Source organism: Leuciscus leuciscus, assembly GCF_965113295.1.
Source record: "Leuciscus leuciscus genome assembly, chromosome: 10".
Classification (NCBI taxonomy): Eukaryota; Metazoa; Chordata; class Actinopteri; order Cypriniformes; family Leuciscidae; genus Leuciscus; species Leuciscus leuciscus.
This window is the reverse complement of record NC_138734.1, coordinates 31,029,947-31,050,007: the sequence shown is the minus strand read 5'-3', so window position 1 is coordinate 31,050,007 and position 20,061 is coordinate 31,029,947. Positions and strand designations below refer to the sequence as shown.

Here is a 20,061-nt window from a genome sequence, read left to right as displayed (position 1 = left end):
GCACATAAATATGCAAATAATTGTGTGTAAACCACATAGGAATAATAAACTGGTCTGAAAATAACTGTTATCACCGAGCAAAGCCTTAAATCAGTTAACAGAATCAAATAGGAAGTGTTTCCTCATTTTATTTGACTTTTATGGGGCTGTAAACAATTTTACGTTTGAGTTTATATGTATTGCAATGTGAAAGCCCTCTGGATTCCATAATTATGAAACAAAATGTTTTGGGATTCTGTGGAAACCAGGAAGCCTGCGTCATAAATGTTATTTTTCTTTCTTTTATTTATTTACTTATAGAAATAAAAGAAGTTTGCAAAGGAACCATTTTCCTTAGGGCTTTGACATAATTTCCAGGAGTCAAGTTCTTTCCAGAAAGTTTCATGTGTATAAGAAGCAACACTCCCAGGACAATTTAAAGCACACTTCATTTTAAAACATTACAGCATGACCAAAAGCAACACGAATGAGCATGCAGAATATATAGAAGGTAGCAAACAAAGCATTGTGATCAAACTAAAGATACAAAAGAAAACAGATATTGTAGGGGATTCATACAGTATAAAACACATTGTGGTTCGGTTTAGTCAGTCGCTGTGGCCACACTCGGTTAATAAAATACAGATTTATCTTATATTTTATGGATTATGATTAGCCAGGACCAGTCAGAGTGCCTGGTACAGGTTAGTTGGTCATGTAGGACTACTTCCAGGTCTTTTAGCATCTGAAGATAAACATGTGACCTTTCACAGAGATGGAAAAAGTGAACTGGGGAGATTGTGGCCAAAAGGATGAGAAGTCTTATTGGAGCTGAGCATGAAGCGAAGAGCTGCCATCTAAATGTCAGAGCATCCGTGATCTTAAAGGTTGAGGAAGTTATGAGTTTTGAGATGTAAGGTTGTGGGCTACAATGCATTTACTAAAAAAACAGGAGTGGGGTTTTCTACGCCATATGGATGCGGTATAACTCCATTCATTAATCACCTTATTGGTATGGCCACAGTATAAGGCTTTTATCTGCGTTCAATCTTGTGTGCGCAATGTCAGAGTTAAATGAATGGGACTTGATTGCATCTGGTGCGTCCAGCGGCTTTATGGTCACGGTGGCCTTATGAGATCAATGGTGTAGCCAGCATGTTATGAGGTTTGAGGTGGACCATAAATGTGGCTGAAGCTTCCTCTTTCCCGGTTTCTTCCTTAATTGAGACAGCTGGATTAAATTATGCTTTTGAGACGCAGAACTTTCTCAGCTGCCCCGAGTTTTTGATTGCAACCTCATCATGTGAAGTTCAGAACACAACATAAAATGATCAACTTGCCTGACAAACAGGTAAGTACTCTGCACAATGTTTGATCTATATGGTTCAAAACACATTGTAAAGGCATTATTATTATTTTTTGTCCCAAGATAATATAGCAATTAATAATTCGTTTGCATGCCTAACTGGATGTAAAGTGGATGTATTTTAAAAGCCAGAATTTGACAAATCTGGCAAGGTCCTGTTTCCAGTCTGCATGTCAGGGAGAGCTTGACAAATGGCCCCATTTCATTAATTATCCTTTCATAATCCCAGAGTTTCCCCATAATCTTATCCTGTATTCATCCCAAAAAGGCCGGCTTTCTTTTAGTTGGCATGTTGGGCGCACAGCTGCTCTGAGTGGAATGGCCACCAAAGAGCAATTACCATGAAAAAAAATGAAAAAAGGCTCACAACCATTTTCCCATCAGTCCGTGCTGCTCAGACATCAAACAGCGCCATTAAGGTTCTTGTGAAAGTGAAGATTCATGTGCCGTTTAAAACCCGGTGAGTATTAAGTCTGCTGTTTCTTTCTGTGAAAAGTTTTCTCTGGCCCTTAGGGGTGCCTCTCACAGGATATCCTGGGAGCAAGGCTCCAGAAATAGCCCACGGTTCCCCCTCTCTGAAAATGAGAAGTTTTAACAGCACAAGTCATTAGGATGAATAATGAGGCAGATATGACAGCACTGGTGGTTTGACTCACCTACACTTATTTGCCCATGGTTTCTCACTGTGCGTTTCCACTGCACGGTCTGCTCTGTGAACCGCTCAACTTCAAACCCATATGTTCTGATGTGTAAAGTAGCAGGTATATACTTATCATCTTCTGATATTAAATTAATCATCATTGAGACAATGACAGTTTTTCATAAAGTAAAATTAAATAAATTAATCATTTAACAGTTTGGGGTCTGTAAAATATTTTGAAATAGTTTTTGAAAGAAGTCTCTTATTCCCACTAAGGCTGTGTATATTTGATCAAAAATACAGTAAAATAATAATATTATAAAATATTATAAAAATTTAAAATAACTTTTCTATTTGAACATATTTTATAATAATGTAATTTATTCCTGTGATGGCAAAGCAGCATTTTCCATAGCCATCACCCCAGTCTTCAGTTATTATTATTAATGTTGAAAATATTTTTTTTTGGAGACAATTGTGATACATTTTTTCAGGATTCTTTGATGAACAGAAAGTTCAAAAGAACAGCATTTATTTTAAATGGATTTTTAATGTATTTACTGTTACTTTTGATTAATATAATGCAATTTGATTGTTTTGTTTTTAATTAATTTAATTTAAATGAATAAGTATCACTTGAACTAGTACATTTCACATTTACTGGATCACATTAAAAGTTTCTAAATGTATTTTAATATTGGAACATAGATTTTCATTTTCCTGAAGCATATGTTTACATATATTTGAAGATCTAAATAAAATATATTTTCACTTTAATTTTCAAGACGTTTTAAATATATTTTGGTGAGAACTTAAAATGTTTTATTAGTCCTAAGATACATTCATTTATAAATGTAGATAAAATAGAGCTTTTTATAAAAATATTTCCCCAGGCTGAACTTAATGGAGCACTAAAACATGATCTAACCTCATTCCCACAAGTCTTTCCAGCTTTGGCTACGCCACTCTTCCATGCCATACATGCAAAAGTGCATTTCCTTTAGACTATTGCCACAGCTGTTACCGATTTCCTCCCTGTGGACTCTGCCAGCACAGTATCAGTCCCTCTGCCTGGCACGTTTGGAACTGGATTGGCTAGAAAGGTAATACAGTGGAGAAAGCAACGGTTTAGCCAAATCAAACACCTTGTGAGGTAACAGAAAAACGGATTTTTGGAGAACCGTTGATTTACACACAAGACGCCAGCTGTGAAAGAAAGCGTGCAGAAAATGTATTATAGGACAAATTTGCAGTATTTTAAACTTGCACACAGCTAGGGGTGAATATTAAAGTACTCCAGCAAAACGCCCCAATGCAATCCCGCTGCTTTATTTGACTGTATTGTTTCACCAACTCTTTGAATAAACTGTGTGCTGTTATCTGCACAACCTCTGCGTTTGCAAGTTCTGAATAGCTCATTAATCATTTAGATGAATCTATTATACCCATTCTGATGGAACATGCTGGGGAGACGTCTGTAAGCTGACGGACGTTTGAGGTCTCATGACTCCACGGTGAGGTTTGTGGCTCTGAGTGCTCACACTGGTTCTTTGATGAGTGGCGTGTTGTTGAGATCGGTGTCATTGCAGGCCTGCTGCGCCCCTGTACGAGACAGATGGCACTAATGCGGTTAACATCTGTGTGTGCCCAGTCCTGCTGTTGATCAGGAGGCTTTGAGAGATGGCGTTGTCCACAGTAGGTTTTTATTGCTGTGCTTGAACGTCTGTGAAGGCCATCAGGACTTTCTGTGGTATTAAGATGATTTTAATTACATAGAAAAGTGGGTGGGCTGACTTTAAGGACGGGCCATAATGCTACTCTGGTTTTCTACACCAGAATCTGGGAATGCACAGTCGAGCAAAGACTCTCTAAAACCAAGCATACTAAAAGTGTAAACAAGGCTAGTACCGTTTCCAAAAAATATAATTCTGTGGTATCATAAAAATAAAACTTAAGGCCTGAACATTTTATTAGTTTTGCTTGCTATTTGAACAAACCCCTAACGTCATGTATTAAATAGGAAAGAGGTGCGCTGTTACTTTTCTAAGCGGTCAGACATTATTTTGTCTGGCAAAAAAAAAAAAAGACTTGAGTCATATCTAGAGACTAGAACATCTTACAGTAGATATTTGGTGTTGGGCTCTTCTTACTTGAACCAGTAAGCAACCATTTAACACTATAGTCACTGCATAGCAATTCCCTAGTAACCGCCAAAAATACCCCAGCAACCGCATAGCATGCCCTGGTTATCAAAAATTCAAACTGCAAAAAAAAAAAAAAAAAATATATATATATATATATATATATATATATATATATATATATAAATAAATAAATAATAATAATAAAAAATAAAAAAATGTATATCTTGTTTAAAATATGTTTAGATATTTTACTGGAATGCATATATATATTTTCATACAATATCTAAACATAAATATGGATACATATACATGCAATAAGTAAATAAATAAACCTCACTAAATTTTGTCAGAAAAAAAAACTTGACCAATGAGTTAAAAGCAAAATTCAAGATATAAACATATTTTTAGTTTCAGCCATCTCATCTGTAAAACAAAACAAAAAATTAGGATGACTCTTTCCAGGGCAGTTGAAATGAGGATATATTAGCATTTGTATGTTCTGGAACCTCTTTTTTTTTGCACAGTATTATATATTTTGCTCACAGCGTTGGTCTTTCGCCTACAATGATTTCATAGTCTTCCATGTATCCATAAAAACCACTTGGCTGCATTTGTTACCTCAGATATTTTAAGTTTCCATATTTGAATCGATCCCTCTTTGTCTGGATTGCTGGTCTTTGTTAAATGAAAAGATGACTGACAGCTCTGTCTTCACAAGTAGCTGGATGAAACCCACTCTTAAAGATCTTAGAACAATAAGCCACCAGTGGCTGAAAGTAGTCCAATGTGAAGCCAATGGAGACTGTTGGAAAACAACTTGAGTGCTACGAATTAAGCCCGAAACACGTTGCGTTCTCACCACAATAGCTGAAGAAAAGAACAGACATGTTAACTAATGTTCCAACTGTCAATCAGCCTCGAGCAATGGCCTATGTATGTTTAATGTCAGCTTCGTTCTAAATGATATTTTTTGCACAATGACTTTACTTACAGTATGTTATTTTCAGTACCACCATGCATCTCAGGAATCACATGCAGTATTCACGATCTGGAATTGGATATCCTGTACCTCCCAAATTGACACTACACCTTTACACAATGCACATACTGTTTCTACCATCATACTGATGCTAAGTTGTCTTCATGCACATGGACAATAATGGGCACTGGTTTAGCATTCTTAATGGTCTTTCCAAAGAAATGTCACCAGTAGCAGTGAAAGGAAGGTTATCTCCATCCAGCTGGCTAAAAACTAAACTGATTTAGGCCATGCAACAAGAAAACTCAACAAGCCCCCAAGGAACTATAACTCCATAAATGAGTTGATGTACTGAACTTGAAAGGCTTTATACAACTCAACATTGTTTTGCCTCCAAGTTTAGATGAGCAGAAAATGATGTGTGTTTGCATGCCATAAAGCAAGACCGTTTAATAAGGCACTGAGTTGTTTATTGCAGTAAGAGAATAAGAAAGACCCCAAACTCATTTGATGTGGATTTAATATGGTTTGGATCTGAAAGTCCAAGTTTCCCTAAAAAATACTGTAACATTAATTACACTGTACACAAACATTCCTATGAGTCATTCAGACATTTTTCCTATCGTCATTCCCGTCACACTCAATGTCTAAGTTTATGGTGCAAAACTCCTGCCGTTCCTTTTAAATACGGCACAGAAATCATTTAGCTGAGTCATTCATGACCCCTGACCTGTCCGGTGAGAGGAGATGGCACTGAGGCATGCTGAAACAGGATGTGAGCATAAGAAGGAAATGAGCTGTGCTGGTTGCTCAAAAGCGAATGGATTTAATGGATTTACAGGATGTGATATTCCTTTGGTCAAGTGCTTGACCATTATGAAGCTCTCTGGTGACACTTCACAAAAAATGCAATGAACACAACCTCTTGTGATGAGAAAAAGGTGGTTTATTCTGATCAATAAGATTGTTCTATAAAGCTTTTCAGAACTGCTGAAGGAATGTTTCTGGTGTTATTTTGTAATTTAAAAAAAAATATATTGAATGGTGAAAAAAATTATGAATTTTAAAAAATCGCTACTTCATCAAAATGGTACGAAACACAGTGGGCCCTATTTTAACGATCTGAAACGCAAGTATCAAGCGTGAAATGCAAGTAACTTTGTGGGCGGGTCTTGGACGCTTTTGCTATTATACCAGCGGGATAAATGACTCTTGCGCCCAACGCAAATCTAAAAGGGGTTGGTCTGAAGTAGCTACATTATTCATAGGTGTGGTTTGGGCGTAACGTGAAATAAACCAATCAGAGCGACATCTCACATTCCCTTTAAGAGCAGGCACGCTTGTTCCATGGCGGATTTGCTATTATAACGGCGGATTTGCCAGGCGCACGCCACGAGCGCTTCACAGCCGAGGAGACCGACGTTCTCGTCAGGCCCGTAAAACACAGAGAAGTGACATTGGGGATGGGAGAAACACACCCAATTAGCTTCCATTAATTAATTTTCTTCGGTTAAACAGGCGTATAATAATTTGGGTAAATGTGTAAGCTAGATTTATGCCTATTTTTTCACATCTTCACGGACACAACAATGATTTCCCTCGTGTGTTAATATCTTTCCACACGCCTCCTCTTTGCGCTGAACCGCCCCCGGGAGCGCAAATGCATTTGCTAGTTTACCGACGTGCGTCTGTGGAGGGAAAAGTCCGCTGTGCGCGGGTGCAAAATAGGAATGATACATGCGTCGGTGTACAAAGTCAATTGCGCTGGGTGCAAGATAGGGCCCAGTGACTTTTGCGGCAGTTATAATTTTGGTTGTAAAAAAAAAGGCACAATTGTAAATGCAAATTATGGAAAAACTGACACTTCAAATCTAAACCTTGACAAAAATAGGGTCTTTGAGAAATATATATCCAAATCCACAACCTCATAAAAGTATTTTTTTTTATGTCTAAAAACAACTATAGAATTTACAAGTCTCTTTATATTGAGCTATATGAATCTAGTGGCACCATGGCGTTATAGATTTTTCTTTTTTTACTTCCACCAGATGACACTAATCTGCATTCAAAACTAGATTTTAAAGGCCTTGTCTTTGTTTTAACATGAAATACAGCTTTAAAATGTAAAAAAAAAAAAATTACATCAAAAAAAAAAAAAAAAAAAATTCAATGGGAAAAATGTATCGTAATTATTGCATAAATACTAATTATTAACATAAAATTATATAAAAAAAACCCATTATTGAACAAAAAACATATTACATTGATTTTACTGAAAATAAAAAAGTTACATTACAGGTGTTCGGTCACTTTTGCCTGCCAACAACACAAGTGTGACTCTCAATTGAACAATACCAGAGAGTTAAAGGAATAGTTCACCCCAAAAATGAAGTCCTGAAGTGTACTCACTCTCATTTTGTTTCAAATCACTTTCTTTCTTCTGTGGAAGAGGACGATTATCAGACACATCTTCTTTTGCATTTTCAAACAGGTTGAAGGTTAAGAGGTGGCTATTTTTATGTTTGTGCGAACTATCCCTTTAAACACTATTGGGCATCAAAGTACAGGACATTTAAAAAAAATCTCAGCATCTCTTTGTTTTCTTTATGTGATAAAGCCCAACCTTGTACAAAGACTTAAGTGCAGAGTTCCACTTTTTTGAGCCAGAAAGAGGCCACTGACGTGCTTTACAGTTTCCTCATCAGTCTCTGTCATTCTTTTCATCTTCTCCCAATACTTGGGCTCTATGACCTTAAAGACTCACAGGATGAAGATAAACACAGATGTGCGTGAAAGGACTGAGTCTCTTCTTGTTTTATTGTCAAAGTAGCATGCCATCTTTCAGACTGAAATAACCTTTGCCAAAAGAGACCAAGATAACAGATGTTTTCATATTTCTTTAAAACAGAACACACTTAAAAAAATAAATAAATAGAACACACACGCACGCACGCACACACACACACACACACACAAAACACATACACATCTACACCACAAATTGTGCTTCCCACAAAAAGTGAAATATTGTGGTCCCAAACTGTATTTGGATATTTAAATCACACTTAGAATAATAAGTGTGAATAACAATCACATTATAATTTACACCTGCAAATAAACTGGTACAAGACCCTTTCTTGGAACTAAAGAAAACCAAGCTCTTTTCTATATAATATATAATGTTTCTTTATAAACAATCCAGCCTACATTGACATCTTCACACTTTTCTTAAAATATTAATAAACATTTGTTGTGCAAAAGATTTTGTAAGCATATTGCATAGTTGTGCTCGAAGTCAAATGTTTTATTTGTGATAACACAATGAAACATGTCAAATTTTGCAGATATAATTTTTGCCCATGCTGTCATACAAAGAAATTATGAACACATGCAAACATTTTTTATTTTTTATATATATATTAAAATAAAACCTGTAGCTGTAGTTTCCCTTTTTTGCCAAATAATTTTGTCAGATAAACACTGCATCTTATGGCGCTTTTCCACTGCATGGTACGGCTCGGTTCGGCTCGGTACGGTTCGACTCGGCACGGAACGGTTCGGCTCGCTTCGCTTTTCCACTGCGTGGTACGACTCGGCTCGGTACGGCACGGTTCGGTTCGCTTTAGCTCGGTTGCTTTTCCACTGCAGTTAGTACCACTTCAAAGTGGGTGGGACTGATCGTTATAGTTGCCGTCTCTACTGCCATGACATCATCATATTAAATGCGAATTTTTCATTCCGGGTTTCCCCATCCGCTCCTCGGCAACCAACGAGAGGAACGTCTGCACCTCGTCCACTGACCACGATTCAGCCATTTCTTTTTTTAAGTTTATACTATTTTTTTGAAGCAAATACTTTTAAAACAGGCGCTACAGCGTTGGCTGTTGTCTACTGGCTATTTAAATCTAGCGGGTTTAGTGTCTCGTGTTGTAAATACAATGACGCTGGTAGTGATGATTCTGTCTGACCAATCAGTGATCTGCAGTGTTTCCACGTCACATTTTAGTATCGGTACGGTACGCTTGGAACCTCAACAGAGGTGGTACCATTTAAAGCGAGCCGAAGCGAGCCGTACCGTACCGTACCATGCAGTGGAAAAGCGCCATAAGTGAGCCGTACTGAACCGAGCCGTACCGTACCATGCAGTGGAAAAGCGCCAAAGCGTGCCGTACCGAACCGAGCCGTACCGTACCATGCAGTGGAAAAGCGCCATTAACCAAGTTTAGTGCTTTGTTCTTCCCTCTTATTTAAAATATGTCTGAAATTGTGATACATTTACCATTGTTCAGCAAATTATCACAGACAAAATCCAGTCATTTCAATAGGAATCACTCAATATTTTGCGTGAAGGTAAAGGATTTCCCTACGCAGATTTCGTAACTGGTTATGTTATAGGCTATACATGAATTCTCCAACAGATTTACCAACATAATGCTGCTTTGTTTGAAAGTGACTTGTGCTTCACACATTACTACACCATTGACAATAGACCTCAATGTGACCTCACCTTAATGCAGTGACATTCATTCATTTCAAAATGTGGTTTAACTGCTGGTGTAGGTTGCAGAATTTGATTGTTATTCAACAATTTCAGCACCAAATTCATATCAGGTTCATGTTAGGATAAGAGCAATGTGCGCTCAGGCAGATAAGACACACCTGAAGCTCTGGCAATGTCTCAAAAACATATTCTAAAAAAATGTGGCCATTTTAACATCCCCAGGTGTGCAAAGACCATTACAGAACAGAAATGCAACACAGCTCTGAGCTGCCATCTGAGGCCACTGATACAGAAATTTTTTTTTTTAGCTTTGGGAATACTATGAATATTTAAAGACAGGTGCGCCAACCCTTCTAACTCACAAAAACTCGCGTAATTACAGACCTTAGTGTACTTTAATTATTCCTCAAATCCCAGAAGCACCATTTCCATTAAAATGCTAATTTGTACAAACAAATTAAAGACTGATGTAGTGCCGAGTAAAACGTTACGTGCACTGGCAATACAGACAAGTCTTACCCACTTACCACTGTATGCTGTGCAATTTCATAGCTTGCAGTAAAAACAACACAAATTTAATGAAATACAGATTTAAAGCACATGGGAAAGGGTGTAGTGTTAAGCAACAAAGGAGCTTGGGGAGGAATTTTACTTTTCAGATCACACACACACACAGAGAGTTGGATCCTGCAACGCAAACAATTATTCATCATTTAAAATGATGAATGTTGAATGGGCTGAAAATGATCTCATTAAATTTGGTGTATGAATTATATCAACAGCCCATAGCAATGGATCCATAAAGCAGAGATGAATAAGTAAAAAAAACTCAACTTTTATCAGCAAAAAAATACACCATACGTTGCAATGTAAGTCTGATCTTCTGGCATAAGGGCAGCATTGGGGAATCTTTAAAGAAATTACTTTTAGAGGGTGAAAAAGTATGTTGCAATTGGAATTTGACATGCTGAGCTAATGCATTTAGTTCAAGGGCTAAATCAGGAAACACAAGCGCTGTACAGAATTAAATGGAAACTATCCGCTGTTGAAGAGAGTCAATCCACTCTTAGTGGCCAGTGATGGAGCCAATGAAAACATGTATCTCTGTCTCAGCTTGACTGTGAGACCACTGCTGTGGAAACCTGAGGAAACACAATAGTACTCTGAAATTCATTATTTTGTGATCTGTCTCCATGGAATGGTGTGAAGTGCTCTGTGTTGCACAAAGGGATGTCAGTCAAATGCTTATAATACTTGCCGCAAACACAAAACATTATTATGGAGAATTAAACCAGTTGCTTAAAGTGCTCCAAAAATGAAAATTCTCTCATTTATTCACCTTCACGTCATTTCAACCCTCTCTTTTTTTCTGCAGAACACAAAAAATGATATTTTGAAGAGTGTTGCAACTGGATTTGGCAACCCGGGAAATGCATGCATGTGCAGTTTATATGTCTATGTGTGTTAAAAAAAAATAATGCTTTAAGACAAACCATGTGCAAAGTCAACACAATTCCTGAGTATTTTCTACGTGGCCCAGTAGTGCACAACACAACGAAATTTAAAAAGCAAACATAAGTTCACAGCACAACGAAATTAAGCCACAACACAACGGAAATGAGTCACAACACAACGGAAAATGAACAACACAAAGGAAATAAGCCACAACACAACGGAAAACGTACAACACAACGAAATAAAGCCGCAACACAACGGAAATGCTCCCGAGTACCAACCACTAGAGGGCTCTCGGAGTGCGTAAAGTTAGTTTTCCTTGCAATTGTTCTATAGAGTCGTCAGTCTTATCAATACCAGGATTAGTTTTAACAGTATGTAACCATTGTATATTGATATAAAATGTTACTTCAAAATCACCTACATGAACTAACTTTATTGCGCTCCGAGAGCCCTCTAGTGGTCAGGAGCATTTCCGTTGTGTTGCGGCTTTATTTTGTTATGTTGTACATTTTCCATTGTGTTGTGGCTTAATTTTGTTGTGTTGTGAACTTATGTTTGCTTTTTAAATTTCGCTGTGTTGTGCACTACTGGGCCACCGTCATTTTCTCCTTAAGACTGCAGTGAAAAAAGACTACCTTAAGAAAAGAAAAAGACTATACCTTGTAACCAATAAGGTCAACGTGTCGGCGGGCTTTAGCATATCATTAACTAAGCGGTGAAGCAGGGGAGTCTCAAGAGAAGCCAGGTTATCCTGGTATATGTTTCTGTTGATATGAAAAACCGTGTACATTTAGAAGTATAGAGGGTGAATTATGCATATGATGAATATTACGATATTATGATGAACTACATGCCTTTCTCCACTGACAGTGTAAGTTGTTCAAAGCGTTTCTAAGGATACTGATGTTTAGAAGGCAGCTGTCTGACTCTGAAATGGTGAACGAAAACATGGTTTATGTAACATTATCAACACATTATTAGCTGTCTGATAACGTAGTCAAGCAAAAGGCAAATCAGATTAATTACCGTTATGTGTTCGACGTTGTAGAGAGCGATACATAAAACGCATTACCATTCTGATACATCGACTTGTATATGAGCCTGTATAATTCACTCTTCCACTTCTTCTGAATTGGATTCTGGTTCAATCATGGCTGAATTAAACCAGGATTTCCACTTGCCATTGTGCAGCGAGCGTTTACTACAGTAAAGTTGACCAAATGGATCTCTGAGCTGGTGTGAGTGAGTGGAGGCGGGGTCAATTTGCATATTCATGGATCCGAGTTTACTAAATGAAGCTAGGGTGTAGAGTTACATTCAAACTATTTTAAGGCATGAATACAAAAATTTAACTGGAAAAATTGTTCAAATATGTCAAAATTATTAACTACAGGGGGACTTTAAAATTATATTACTTTATTTAATTTTTCGACACTTTCAAAGTGATGGTGCTAAAAGCGCATTCAGTTTTATCTGAAACATGACTGTAAATCTGGCAACGTTTTATAACGTTAGTTGTAAATATTGCGGCAGTCCGAAAATGAAATGTCCGGTGAGTGGCTCTAAAAGGTTAATGCTAATTGTTTTGCTGAACCATTTTAGCTTGCTTCAACACATTTTTTAAGTTATTTTATCATGACTAATGTTTCACAGGACTCGTACCAGAGTGCTTCGCTTCGCAGGTGCGATGCTATACATTTTTGGAGTTTTGTGGTAGAGGTACGTATTTCCAGTGAACCTGTGTTGAGTTTTGACCATTCTATGAAAGTCAGTATAGGGTCCAAAACATGGACTTTCATTGCATAGACTGAGAGTTTTCTATATATCTTTTTTTGTGTTCTACAGAACAAAGTATACAAGGGCTGGAGTGAACATTTTGAACTAAGATTGTCATTGCTATGTCAATAAAATCTGACAAAAACTCTTTGGAACAAGTGAATTGGAAGTACAGCTGAATCTCATCTAAATTTAATCTTGATACATAAAACAGGGCTGATGTTGTCACTTCCAGTTCCTGTCATATCCTATACATTTTTCATGCTCATTAAATATATTCTTCCAGGCAAGCACAAATGTACAGTTTGCCTGCAGCTCTGATGTTGCTCAGTATTCCTCTGGTAGGCATCCTTTATCTTAATGGATACTCGAAACTAGGAGCAAACAAACCACCGTAGGACTGGATTTGCATAACTGGGTCATTAACTGTCAGCTGTTGTTCTCTCTTTGGGGAATAACTGTCAGTAGGCGGGCGAGCCTTCTTTTGCTGCCTTGCAAAGAGTGTGGGAAAGATATCTTAATTCTTAGTGAGGAAATAAGGCTTCTTTCTATTTCTGTTGTGATTGATAATGTCACACAGGGAAGTTGTCACAATAACAAGGTATAACTTATCTCAGTAACTGTAAAGTTTTGAGTCTTAAAGGGACAGTTCACCCCAGAGTTAACTAAAAGTTAAATTATTTTTGCTACTTGAAATAAAATAAATGTAAAATAACATACATAACTTAGTAGCCAAGGCAACATTTATCATTTTCATTTAGTTTGATGTACTTTACTAACACACAAAACGCAAACTAAAACTGAAAGAAAATGAAAACTAAATATATAGATATTTAAAAAACAAAATATTTATAAAAATGACACAAAAAATGACTCATCAAAATTGCTAAAACTTTATTTAAATATAAAATGTATACAAATATTAATACATACGTATCTCAATAATACTCAATTCTGCCATTATTTACTCATTTAAAACCTGGACCTCTGTCTTTCTTCTGCAGAACACAAAAGAAGATATTTTTAAGAATGTTTTAACTGTTTTTGTCCCCAAAATGGTCTAAAATGATCTTAAACAACACTGGACACTATTGACTCGTATTGTATGGAAACGGAAGGAAGGTCATACAGGTTTGGAACAACATGAGGGCGAGTCTTTGTAGATCTGAACTTGTGACAACTTTCCTCAGCTACTTTATATTCACTGGAGTAAAAAGTGTGTTTAGACACCCCTATGTTTTTAATAAGAATCACATTTTACAGCTTTATTAATGTCTTCGGGATACATACTGACTAACTAAACACAAGATCACATTTCATTCAGGGAATTCAGAACATTTCCTGTGTGCACTCATAATAAGGTTGCAATATTCTCCAAAGTTAACTAACTTAATTGCACTGAACCAAAAAGCTTTGATATCGTAGTCTTGACCTGAAATACCTTAACAGTTTGCCTCTGATGCTTTTCATTCCAGCAAAAGCTGTTCCGCTAAACATTGACACACTGTAATAAATCAGAGTGATTTTGTTGTCAAAGCTGATGGCGAACTGGAAAGTAGTCAAGTCCTGCTATCAAAATTTTTCAGGAACATCCCATTAAGATCCATTTGTGCAACAGTTTCCTTAATTTGAAAAAGGATCACAGACCCTTAGAGACTGATGCAGATGAAACTGCATATGTTGCTCCAGCACATCTGGAAACAGTGCGATAACTGTGATGCCCATTAGATTTCATTGGCACAGATTTGCACATTCAGGTCATTCAGCCCAGGTGTAGTTTTTAATCAGCTGACATTAGGACAGTTCAAAAGACCTAAAACCAAAGATGACAGACAAAAAAAGATCACTTGAGGACTATTGTGAAGTATTTGAAAATAATTGTTCATTTTGACAGTGTGCTTAGTGAAAGGCTACACAAATACAATAATATTTTCTAAATGAAGTTTTATAAAGTTTTGAAATGCAATGTTTCCTAAATAAACAGATCTCATGAAAGAAATTATATATAGGCTAGCACACATTTTATTTAACTTGCCATTTATACACCAAACATAGGTTTTTTTTGCGTGCATATGATAGGCCTACGCAGTTTCAAGTGCATATGATGCATATCATATCATAACCTAAGCGGTTGACAGTGTGCGTATCATATGCACGATAAACAAAATTTGTGCTATAGATACGCACTTTCATGAGATCGTGTTGGATAGACAAACCGACACAACAACTATTTGAACAGCTAATATCTCTGATTCAAGAGCTTAATAACTAAAGGCACTTGGAATTGTTGGACATTCCAGATCCTTATGGAAAGCTAAACACACTTAAAGGTCTTGGTTTTTGCTTGTTTTGGACGGCATATTTAACAGACTCTCTAATATTTCACTGGTATTCAACCACCCATGTACAGACTGACATTAGCCAAACCTTTCGTACAAAAACCTTAGGAGTATGATTCATTTCACATCATTTCCTATGTTTTGAAATGTGTTAGCATAGTAATGACTGACATGAAGACAATGACAAATGTAGTTTCCTCAATCACTGTAATTTAACAATCTGTATGTAGGCCTATCTTTATTTACAATCAGTCTGTACTTATAGATATATAGAACTACACTAGAGTAAAAAAAAAAAAAAAAACCTCATGTAATAAAAATCCCATTACAAATTATATTTTGGAAAGAAAGAAAGAAATAAAGACAGACTTTTGGACCCCACTACATTAACGTTCTGTAAAAATCTGGGGTTAGCAAGATTTTTAATGTTTTTGAAAAGATGCACGGCTGCATTTATTTGATCAAAAATACAGTAACAATAGTAATATTGTAAAATATTATTCAAATAATTGTTTAAATTTTTTTACATTTTAAAATGTAATATATTCCTGTGATGCAAAGCTGAGTTTTCAGCATCATCACTCCAGTCTTCAGTGTCACATGATCATTCAGAAATAATTTTAATATTCTGATTTACCACATGAAACATTTCTTATTATTATCACTGCAAAAAAAAAAAAAAAACCACAGCGGCTTAATATTTTTGTGTAAAATCTTTCTTTATTTTCTTGACCTGAAATGCATCCCTGTTTACAGGTATTCTTCACTGCTTACATAATAAGCATCCTTATATTAGATTGACAGAAAGAAGTTCGGTATGAACCAGATTTAAAGTGACTTTTGAGTGGCTTGTTGTTTTGATTTTGTGTGTCAGCATGCAGTTCCAGATTTAATACTCACTGTGATGATTGGGCAGACTTCACTGCGGTTTGTGTCAGTTACCTCACTGATGTGCATCAAGGCCAGCAGCCACATCCATAAAGCTTTATACAGTACATCCAATAATCTGCCAAAAAGAACTCACACGCATATTCAATGCTGATGAGTCACAGATTTGTTTACAACATTTCCACACTGTGGCATTATGGTTCTTTAGGGATACCGTTTCAAAATAATCAGAGGCATTACGTTTTTAGTAAAACATATCTTATGTTCATGTGCTTGCTGCATGTTTTGGTTATACTTATATTTCTCTGCTGAGCTTGCACCTTGGAACCTATTTCACTGTTGTTGTGCCAATGAGCGGCCAGCAGCGCGTTAAGGGTTTTCTGTTAGAACGGTGTCGTGTTAGCGGCCCCTAACATAATAAGTAATGATCTTTGCAACGGAAGTGAATCAATCAAAACGGACTTTATAGCTGGACAGTAACATTATTCTAGAGCTGCTGTAAAGCCAAAACAATCTCTGTTACTTTAATTTCCTATTATCACTGTAAAGCTGCTTTGAAACAATCTATATTGTTAAAAGCACTATAAATGAAGGTGACTTGACTTGATGGAGTCAGATCTAGTGGAGAATGCAGGTTTTATGAACGTAAAAAGAAAGAAAGTAAGTAAAAAAATAAAAATAAAAATAAAAATAAAATTTGATCACATTTCCCTTTTCTGTGGTTCCCTGTGTATATCAATGAAACAAAACAAAAAAAAAATACTAAAGTAACTGTCCAATGAAATAGATAAAATTCTCAGTTCTATACATTAAAAAACAAGGATTTTTTTCCTTCATGATTGTTCAAACCATTTTTCTAAATTAATGTCGGCTTCTCCATGGAAATAACAAATCATTTAATTATAGCTGCGAGCTGTTTTTTTAATAAATATTTTACGCAACCCTCTGTGTTAATCCGTCATATTTACACACAGTGCACCTCTAAGCATTCTCTTCCTTCAGGGTGTATACCCACACAAATGACTTTGCAAAATGAATAGCAATAGCCTTAATCTGAAATAAATAATTCAACAACTCACTTTTCATTGAAAATAGAGAGAATATATGTTAAACATTAAGGAGCCTTTATTTCTAGCAGCAATACAGTCCAAGTGCATTCAAGTCTTTAATGTCTTGACCGACTAACCAATCTTCTGATCTGTTGTTTGATGTAAACTTCATTCAAGAATAGAATTTTGACATACTGGCATAACAACTAATTAGTTCATAAATTACATAATTAGACTTAATATATTAACATTTACTTTATTCTAAGTCATCCTCTCAGAACAAAGAATACTGTAAATATTTACTGACCGCTCAGCAGTAAATGGATTCATTACATTCAGGGTATTTTGAATCTGCAAAAACTCGAAGGCTTTGATGGTAAACATTTAAATAAATTTTAAAGCCATACTATATCTGCTTAAGAGGCTCTTGATATTTATCAAATGTTAGTCAAAAAATGCAACCTATGCAAATAGGTATGAGTGAAATCATGGGCTGATGTTGCTTTTAGCAAATGGTGCCCACATGTTTCAGTCATTGTCAATACTGATCTACTAATGCGCCTTCCATGTGTGAAACACAAGAATTTGGTGTAATGGGGAGGTCTTGGCTTTATGGTACACAGATGTGTGTTGAGAGGGTCATTTGCTGTGGATGTAGTATTAACTGAATTGATTTAAAGTAACTGACCTCGTGATCATTTACAATTTTGTGACTTCCAAGAAATGAGCACCATATATAATTGAGGTGAAACTTTAGTTCCAGTTGTAAACACACATGCCATGTTATGGGCAGTTCAGAGGAAACAGCAATAACAACTGTGTCGAGGTTATTAAGGCAAGACACTAAAGGAAAATATGTTTAGGAAAAGACCTAAATTTTTTTACTGTCTGTTGACAGTACTTTCTGATTTCTGGAGTACTAAAAAGAAATCCCCTTTCTTTGACCAATTCCAATTGTCCAATTCTTTGACTTTAAAGGGACTCTGTGTAGGAATTTCTCCCATCTAGTGGTGAAATTGTATTTTGCATTCAAATGAATAATGCTCTCCAGCGCCTCACTTTTTCAAATGCGCGTTGCATCTACGGTAGCTGTTATGTACCAAAAAGCTATGACAGGATGTCTTATAATAGCACTTCGAGTTTTTCTTGGTGAAACTGAAACTTGAAACAACGAAAAAAAGATTGTTAGTTATCAATTACTGACTGTGAAAAACATTAACTATGGTAATTAGTAGTAATGCCTTCTTTACTCGTTATATTTTTTGAAGTACGTGAATTGTTAGATATCATCATCATCAGAGCCTTCTCTATCGTTACTTTACTCAATAGCTGCTATTCATCAAAGAGTCTGTTTAACTTTTAACTATAAATGTTCTACTGTCTATATAACATAGCTGCCAACTTTTGAGTTTTGCTTGGAGTGAGATTTATGGAGGAGTGGGGGGTGGGGGGGATATCTACACAAGATAGGCATTAATTTTTCTCAAGAAAAAAACAACTCACCTAATGCTGTAAACATACAGAAAGATACATAATGCGTTTTTTTTTTTATTATAATAACTTTATTTAATGATATAAATAAAAATATAATAAATATGTAATATAGTACACATATTTAGCAAAATACTCTTTATAGCTCTAACTGCTTAGCCTTTATTATGGTCATTAAATGGCTTTCCTGAGGTAAATGTTGTGACATACATAATTGTTCTCCAGCTGTTTACCATTTGTTTGATTGATTGGTCGATATAATGTATGAGGAATATACATTTCGGTAAGTTGTACTGTATCTTTCAACATTGTTCATTTGTGTTTATTTGCTACTAGCTAGAGATGATCGGTTCACGTGCCGCTAGGGATCCGTCGTGACTCGCGTCACATTTACAAGCGCCAAAAACAGTATATATTGTTTGAATTTCGTAATAAAAGTGACAGAATCTGAGAGCTGAAATTTTTTTATATCATAAGTAACCTGCTCTGTCTATTCTGTCAGTCTCCGTGTCCTCTTTGCTTCGCGATAAAGTACACAACCAAGCAATGAAAAAAAAGCTTGTAATTAAGGCCGTAACATTGACTTACCTGTCAAGAAAGCAGGAAACTTCAGCGTCTCTTTTGAAAGCTTTCTCCTGCGTTAGCTATCCCGACATTAACCCTTGTTTTTGTAATCTCCGGTCACGTTTCCTTTTACGGTCTATTTTGAACTTTTTCGACGACAAGGACTCCTTATCCTGTGACTCAGCATATGTATGAATGAACGGTGTATAAATAACCGTGCAGTGCAGCCTTTTAAACTTGCCGGTGCAGTGACAAGCGCCTCTCACTGCTCTGCGCCTCCGCTTCTGCTGACTTCAGTCACGTGACGCTGGTTCTGAACGAAAACGCGTTGTGGAAACGCGTTGGCCTAGTACTTTTTGTCCCTCTCTGCTATTATAGTTTTTCAAGATGGCGGAACTACATGGAAGCCTCCGTGGACCTACCCGTCCCATGTATATAAAGATAATAAATTCTTCGTTTACGAGGATTAGTCTGATCATTGGCATAGGTATTTGTACACCATTGAGGGCATATTTATGAATAAAAATATTGATTTTAGATAATAAAATACCTAAAAAGCTACACATAGTCCCTTTAAAGGCACACTATGTAATTTTTCGTCACTAGAGGTCGTTTATTCAAAACAAAGGCGTAGCTTGATGACGTTTTGATTTCACAGAGTCATAGGAGTTGTCTTCACCTCTACAGCCAGTGGAGAATACGACTGAACTCGGGGAGAAATCATATTCATGGGTGACCGGTAATGCATTAAAGATTTATTAACGTTACGAAGCCGCTGGAGCGGAACAAGGCCGCTGGAGCGATTGCTAATGAGAGACAAGTGCGACACACGGCTCGAGAGGCTACTATATGAGACACTTGTAGCACACTGCGATATTAGGCATGGT

The 20,061-nt window shown here is 36.4% G+C and overlaps 1 long non-coding RNA gene across 1 annotated transcript; it reads left to right on the top strand.

Moving 5' to 3' along the window:
• Positions 1-18,085: 18,085 nt before the first annotated feature.
• Positions 18,086-19,754, top strand: LOC309508715. The gene is made up of 2 exons (XR_014209687.1): positions 18,086-19,183; positions 19,214-19,754. It is a non-coding gene; the product is annotated as an uncharacterized lncRNA (long non-coding RNA).
• Positions 19,755-20,061: the final 307 nt, after the last annotated feature.